At 43.6% G+C, this 6,957-nt stretch overlaps 1 pseudogene; it reads left to right on the top strand.

The window, feature by feature from the left end:
* The first annotated feature begins 656 nt into the window (after positions 1 to 656).
* The window catches only part of LOC110339003, a 65,012-nt pseudogene continuing 58,711 nt past the window's right edge, over positions 657 to 6,957 (top strand).

Below are 6,957 nucleotides of genomic sequence, written 5' to 3'. Positions count from 1 at the left end.
CTGGCCTCAGTGGGAGGAGAGGTGCTTGGTCTTGTGCAGGCTTGATGACCCAGAGAAGGGGGATGCAAGAGGAGTGAGGTGGGAGTTGGTGGATAGGTGTGGGAGCACCCTCTTAGAGACAAAGGGGAGGAGGAATGAAGTAGAAGGTTCATCAAGGGGGGACCAGGAAGGAGAACATTTGTAATGTAAGTAAATAAAATAATAAAAAATAATTTACTGGAAAAAATAAGCTATAATCTCAGAATGAAGAGACATGGATGTACAGTCAGTCGACATCCTGAGAGCAACAGTCCCTAAGAAACAGCTCAAGTTCCACAGAGAAGCCCACTTTGTGGAAAATCTAAGGAGCTGATGGACTCAAGCAGTCATTGTCCAGGAGGCAGAGGAATCTGGGGGCTCAGAGAGGAAAAATAAAACATGGACAGAGATCTATCTTTGCTTTAGCAGCAGGATTTGGAAGGAGGAAGTAGAGAAAGCCAGGAGGCAGGTGGGGGTGCTGGGCTGGAGGCTAGAGAGGGGCTATGGCACCCTCCCTCCTAAAAGTAGCCCTTTGTGATGAGGCCTCAGCTGTGTGATGTGGCTTGAGCCCCCTTGACAAGCCAGATGATATGTACTCTGGGACTCAGTGACCTGAGAGCTGCACTACGATTCAAAAGATGGAGAATTTTCTCCTTCCGATGAATGGCATTATTGACTAGTGGAGGAGCCCTAGCTCGATGTCCATATTAATGGACATGAGCTTTGCCATTATGTGTGGAGTGGGGTTCTTTTTCCTACTAATCCTATTCCTGAAGGAGTACCCAGGTTCACCACCACCTGGAAGCAAAAAGAACACCCCAAAGGTGAGGAAAGCCTTAGTTGACACAATGCTGTGTGACAGTCTTTTGTTCATGACTGTGTCTCTCACTGTCCCTAGAAAGACAAAGACAGGTATACTAAAAAAATTGGGCTTAAAAAAAAAAAAACCAGAAATATAAGAATATGTTTTGTTTTACGCTCACGTGTGGGATATGGGCTGTTTCTGACTGTCCACAGCGGCTGGCTTGCTTTGCTTCATGCTTTAGTAGGGGCATAATTCTGCCAGCAGAAGCAGATAGTTTCTGCATTTGTGTGACATTTGGAATTCTGGGGACTTTCCAGAGGGTATATGAATACTGGGGCCATGAGAGGTGTGGCGGGTTGTTGGTTTTTGTTGGTTGTGTGCTATTCCTGGTGTTTGCGGTGACCACTTAAGAATAAGTAGGAGTGTTCAAAGAAGAAATTGGACATCCTGATGGAAATAGTCTAACAATAACGTCTCCCCCTCTCCTGTCTATTCTTTTTTCCTCTCCTATCTATTGTTGGGGGATTAAAAGAGTGGACAAAAAGGGGTGGAGAAGGATGTTAGTAAGAATAACCTACAAAGAAGCTAAAGTCCAGCTACAGACAGGTGAGTGGAAATCTCCAGAAAGAGCAGCAGCACCTCAGCCTGCAGGGGCTGGCAGGGTGGACAGGTGAGAAAGGTTTGAGCTGCCTGCCTAAAGCCCTCAGACCATCTGTACAGGGTGGCTGAGAGGCCATTAATGACTACTAGGGCTCCATGGAGAGACTGCATTTCTGAGTTGGTGGGAACACAGGACAAGCTCTGAGAAAGGCCATCTGCCCTCTGCTTAGGCACTTGCTTTTGTTTGTATTGAGCTGATGTGAAGCAGGCGATGAGACCAAGGGCCTCAGATCAGGGCTTAAATCCTCTCTGGTCCTGGGAAGCAGATCTCACCTGACAGGCCAGAGGCGGCACCAGAGCTCAGCCTTGGAAAGGCTTCTGTCTGAGGACCACTGACTGAGGACATCCATGGTAAGTGTGGTGTAGACAGCCCTTTCTCCTGTTTTCCCAACAAGGCCAAAAGGAAATATGTTTGCATACAGTATGAATGACTCAAGGATGGATGAGAGAGCTCTTCTTGGAAAATGCAGGTTTCATGTTATCCTTGCACACAGAGAGCAGGCGGCTTGTCTACTAGAGAGAAGGGGCCCAAGTTCATTTGTGTTGTTTCTAACTGGCAGGTGGTGAAGAGGGGGTAGAGCAACACGAGGAAGAAAACTACAATAGTGAAAGGTTGTAGAAACAGCCAAAGAATGCACATACCTAGAATGTAGCATAAGCTGTGGAAGCCCCACCCAGTGTCCTTTACTGGACTCTACTCCCTGCCCCTTTTAGAACTCTAAGGAGAAACTGAATCAGGTTTCCCTCAAGCAGCTGTTGGCTTACCTCACAGTCTTAGAGATTATTATTATTATTATTATTATTATTATTATTATTATTAATTATTATTATTATTATTTTCTTTATTTACNTTTCAAATGCTATCCCGAAAGTTCCCTATACCCCACCCCCGCCCCTGCTCCCCTACCCACCCACTCCCACTACTTGGCCCTGGCCTTCCCCTGTGCCTTAGAGAATCTTATACAGCAGAAATTTAACCAATCTTTCTGGGACACATCCTCTGTTCTCTGAGTCAGTTGTGGCTACTGCCTGGGTCTCCAAGAAATCCTTCTTGGGAGGATGTGAGTCTGTGATGCAAGTGGCCTTGTCCAAGCTCTGTCCCTGGCTAAAGGACCTCCACAGCTTTTCCAGGACTAGCCATTGCCCTACCAACTTGTGACACCAAGATTGAGAGGTGTGACAGAGGTCCAGGAACGGCAAAACCTCCCAATCTCTATACTAAAGCAAACACCTTCATTCCAGAGTAGGGCCTGTGAAATAGCATGTCCTACAACTGGAAAGGGGATATAGGTATCCCTTCAAACTGAAAATGAGCCCTGGCAACAAGGACTGAATTGAAAAGGCATTACAGGCTGTAATGTTGAAAAATGTCAAGAATCCATTAGCCAGCCCACTGACAACTTGTCCAGGGGCATCCTGCCCACTAAAGCTATTGGGTCAGCCTCTGTCCTTCCTGAGCATTGTCAGATGCTACAGCATCATGAGGAGCCAGAAAATGAAGACAAGGCAACTAATGTGGGCGAACAACAAGGGACCCCATTCAGATTCCTCCCATCCATGGAACTGAGGCAGCTTCAGGAACATTTTCAAGCAAACAGTGATGGTTATTGCACAAATGTGCCTGAATTCTCCTACCCTGACCAGCCTTCCATCTTCAGCTCCAAAAATGTAGAGTCAGATGATGAAACCTGTGTCCACAGGGGTGCCCTTAAAGAAGTCCATAGTGAAGTGTGATATACTTAACATCATCAAAAAGAGCCTCAGTGTTGGGGCCAAAGATCTGCCTTGTACATCAAGCAGCACCAGTGGGAAGAGGTTGGAACCCAAGGACCTTGCACTGAAGACAGACAAGTATCCTCTATGAACACATCTGAGGACCATCTCTTCCTTAATCCAAAGACCCAAATGAAGCTTGAATCAAGCATCAGGCAGCTTCCTGTAAAACACAGAGGGAGTCTACCCTGTGTTTCCAAGGCTGAGTACCATCCCAAAGCTGACACAATCCAGGAAAAATTATATCACCAAGATCCAGGAGAGACAAGGGCAGAAACTCTATCATCTGCCAGACTGCGATGTCCTCTGTTTGTAAACTTAACTCCAGAGGTTCAGGAGACCCAAAGAGCCTCTACATCTGGTGCCAGTCACAGGCTCTTAAGGACCCATCCAGATCTACAGCAGAGATACCAGAGTGTTCAGCCCAGTGCTTTCTGACTCCAGGCAAAACCCCAGCAGCAGAAGACTATCTGAGGAACTGGGAGAGGCATCCTACAACCAAATAGCAGCCCAGGAATGGCCAAGCATGCACTGTGGAAGAGGTCTGAGGATTTGGCCTCGGGACATCCCCAGTGGAGTGCAACAACTGTGGTCCCTGAAGATAGGGTCCCACCTTCAGTGCCCAAATAAACCAACACACTGAAGGTAAAAGAAGAGCCACCTCATACATGAAGAGCGAGTGTGGGTTCCAGTGAGATTCTCAATGGACAAGCCATCAATATGAGTCTCAAATAAACTGAATGTGGACAGGCCATCAGAAGCCTAGGCCTTCTCCAAGCACCTGCCTGATAGCATCCAGGGGACTAAAGATTGACTTGAGATCAAGTAAGCAACTGCGGGCCTGGCCTGTGAGCCATCATTCAGACAGCCCCAGTACAGTACACACTGCCACAGTCAGCTTGCCTTCACAGCACTGACTACCCAGCTTCCAGAATACAGGCCCAAACCCCCAGACTTCACAGGTGATGTCTTCATGAGAAGTCATCAGAGTGTGGAGATTCAAAGATCACAGAAAAGAATGACAAGGTAGTTCATCCCCTTGAGAAGCCAAGTATTATGATATCTAGAGGCATAAGCCAGGGGAAAAGGCTTGGGAGAGTAAGGCCCTCTACCTAAAGGTCCACCCAACTTCAGGATACAGACAAGAATGAGAGTCAGTCTTCTTCTAATATACCAGGTAAAAGATAGGCTCCTCCTAAAAGCTCCTTGAAGAACATCTCAAGGAATGCAGTAAAATATGGAAACTTCAGCACAAAATACAAGGCACAGGGGGATTCTTTGAAGAATGAAAGTCCCCCACCAGTTACTGGGCAAACATGGGAGGTAGTAGAGAAAAACTCATCTACAATACAGCAGTTGAACGACAATCCCTCATAAATGTTCTGGTCCAGATCCTGGTGAATAATGTAGATGACCCATTAAAGGTACAAGGACATAAGTGGAGTCACTGGCGCTCCAGTTTGGTGGCTCTTCCCACTCTTCTGAGGGTCTCTATGGCGCAAACCACAGCAGACCTGCAAGCAGAATGGGCTGTGTGCATGCCAGCCCCAAGGAGCACCATCATCCATTCACACACAGGAGAACTGGAGACAAACTGCAGCCAGGCATTGATTCCAGAGGGTCTGTGACCAAGATCTGAACAAAGTGAAGACAGGAATGGGTCTTTACCAGCTCTCCTCTCCCAAGGGGAATGATCTTACATGTTGTTACAGGGGAACTGGAGACAAGCAGGAACCAGGTCTTACTGACCAGAGAGCCTGTGACCCAGGTCAAATTAGAAGGAGTAGTGGAATGGACTGCTGTTCACATAGAAGCCCTGGTGGGGGTGGTGATGAACCCTTTCATTCAGAAGCAAAAACAGAAGAGAGAAACAGCAGCCAGGAATTGCCCATAGAGCCTGTAACCCACATCAAAGTACAAAGGAAGGAATGGGCTGTGGTCACCTTATGAGTCCCAAAGAGAACCATCTAGTCAAGGACGGGGAAACCGAAGCCAGGAGCAGCCAGGTGCTGCTGCCCAGGGAGCCTCTGACTCCAGGTCGACTTTACCAGCAGAGGCCAAGGAGCCTCAGGCCATCTTTGCCTTCCTAAACCAGGAATCCTTAGAGAGGTGCCATCTGCCCAGACTCTGTTTCCCCCTATGCTTTCCTGGTAATAAATGTTGGCTTTTTTCCCCTGTAAAATAAATAGGTGAATAAGTAAATAAATAAGTACATAAATAAATAACAAATTGCATTAATACTGACTAGAAAAGAAAAAGAATAACCAACTAATAAAGATAAATAAATATAGTGTTAGCAAGCAGCTAACCGTCATTGTTGTTATAACCCCTAAACTAGAAGATGAGGAGGGAGAGAAGGAGAGGACACAAGAACAACCAGACTGAAATCATTCAAAAATCCATTCAATGGGAACCATGAATTTAGGTGACTGAGCATCAAGAGAATGTTTATTTTAAATAACACAAAAAAGAGCATGACTCTTGGAGGAAAAGACTGATAAATTTGACAATAAAATACAAAATTAACTTGACAACCAAGTTTAAAGGCAAACATAAAATATGAGATAGATCTTTGCAAGACACACACCAAAATTATTCATACCCATAATATAAAAGTATGTTTGTTATATATATATATATATATATATATATATATATATATATATATATATATATATATCACACAGAGATCTTATCATGAAGAATACATGGGGGTGGGGAGAAACATCGTGGAGGAAAGTCTTATTGCAGCTAAAATGTCTCCTTAGTATCATGATACACACACATACATACACACACTCAGATAAAGACATATACACACAGAGGGACATGTATCACCTCACTTGCTGACAAACATTTGAAGAGAAGAACTATCATAAACTGCTATGGTGATGTGAATGATGACAAAATGGATCATCATAAGGAGAAAAAAATTGCAAAAATCAAGGGAGGCTAAAATTTTCCATACCTTATGATGCAGCAAATACTTCTCTAAAAATACTGTCCAGAGAAATTTTTACAAATGTGTTCCAGGAAGTCATATTTTAAGATTATCCACTTTAGTGGTTTTTTTTTTAATACAAGAAGAAATACAGAAAAGAACTAAATTTTTATCCAGAAGGAACACAGGAGTTATGGTTTAATCATTTTATAAAAAAATATCTAATAGTTATAATTCAGGAATAATATATTTATTTTTTGACACTGGATAGAGAAAAATATTGGGCTTAATGAAAAAGAAAGCTTGAGGAGAGCTTTAGGATAATGTAGTAGCTCTTAAAACACAAAATAAACCTCATTCATTCATACTGTCTTTGTTTTCTACTGCTCTAACACAATACTTTAAAGTGGGAAATTCAAAAATAACAACATACTACCCACAGTTCTGGGACTTCCAGGAGCATGACATAATCCTATGGTAAACTCTTTCATGTTTCACCATAGCATCATGGGGAAAACACAGGAGGGAAACATCATGGAGGAAGAATGTCTTATTGCTGCTAAATAGTCTTACTTCTTAGTATCATGGTGATAATTTAATTTCAGCATGAGGACCAAAAGACTTTGACAATATTCATATATATATATATATATATATATATATATATATATATATATATATATATGTCTGATTTGAAGGCTATGTCAGTTTTAAAAACATTTGTCTTGTGTAGCTCTGGGAGGAGAGAATTTTAAGGCTT

The sequence above is a fragment of the Mus pahari genome, chromosome 22, assembly GCF_900095145.1.
Source record: "Mus pahari chromosome 22, PAHARI_EIJ_v1.1, whole genome shotgun sequence".
Taxonomy (NCBI): Eukaryota; Metazoa; Chordata; class Mammalia; order Rodentia; family Muridae; genus Mus; species Mus pahari.
The sequence above is the reverse complement of the archived record's forward strand: the minus strand, read 5'-3'. Positions and strand labels throughout refer to the sequence as shown.